Here is a 1,122-nt window from a genome sequence, read left to right on the forward strand (position 1 = left end):
CAAACTTTGAGGACTGATGGTGATGAGGAAGCGCCGGGCTCTTTCATTGCGACAGGGCTCACTGAGCTGTTCCTTCAGCACCACGGGTGCACATGTGCCTGTTGAGTCAACACATCTCAGCCCCGTTTCATCTTCATAACCTCCCACTGGCACAAAACTGAGCGTTCGTTTACTGGACTTTTGACGATGATGGGTTTTATACAGCTAATCCTGTTGATGCCATTTTAGGATTCTATATTTTTTAAATGCATCCCGTAATAACCTATACATGTATGACCCTGGACCAAAAACAGTGGGAAGTTCCATGTGTGTATTTGTAGGAAAACCAAAAATACATTGAATGATTCAAAATAATTCTTCCATGCCAAAATCATTAGAATATTAAATAAAGATCATTTTCAATGAATGTATGCTGTTTTTTTATATTTCCTACAGTAAATATATCAGCACTCAATTTTTGATTATAGTATGCATTGCTAGACATGTAATTTGTTCAAATTTAATGGTGGTTTTCTCATTATTTCAATTTTTTTTAAAATCTTCATATTACAAATTTTCTCATCTGATCAGTCAAATGTAAACCATACATCATGGAAAACTTATTCAGCTTTTAAGAATTATAAATCTTTATTTCAAATAATTGTACACTTATGAATGCAGTGTTAAGTAAACATATGGTAGGGAGACAAACAAATATTAATATGTTGTAAATATGGTTTAAAAATAAACACATTTTCATGATTATAAAATGATTTCAGGATTTTCATTATGGTCAAGCTTAAACTGATCTCAAAAACTGCAAGGTTGCATTTATTTACTGGATGTGTTGAATATACTAACAGGTCAGATGAATTGAGACAGCGGCTTTGGTGAAGTTTGAAACTGATAAATTATGTCCATTAGGCCTTAATTGTTTTATAATAGCCATTAATAATATTATACATTAAAATTTGGACATTTCCTGGTAATCTGCATTTAGTGCACATTTGATAGAAAAAGTGGTTTCAGGTTGTTTTTAGTACAGGGCTTAGTGATGATGTCACACACACACACACAGAGAGGGGAAGAGAGAGAGAGACATTGGTTCTTGGTGTTTATGAAGACTCTCAATTATTGTAATGT

Source organism: Danio aesculapii, chromosome 20, assembly GCF_903798145.1.
Source record: "Danio aesculapii chromosome 20, fDanAes4.1, whole genome shotgun sequence".
Taxonomy (NCBI): Eukaryota; Metazoa; Chordata; class Actinopteri; order Cypriniformes; family Danionidae; genus Danio; species Danio aesculapii.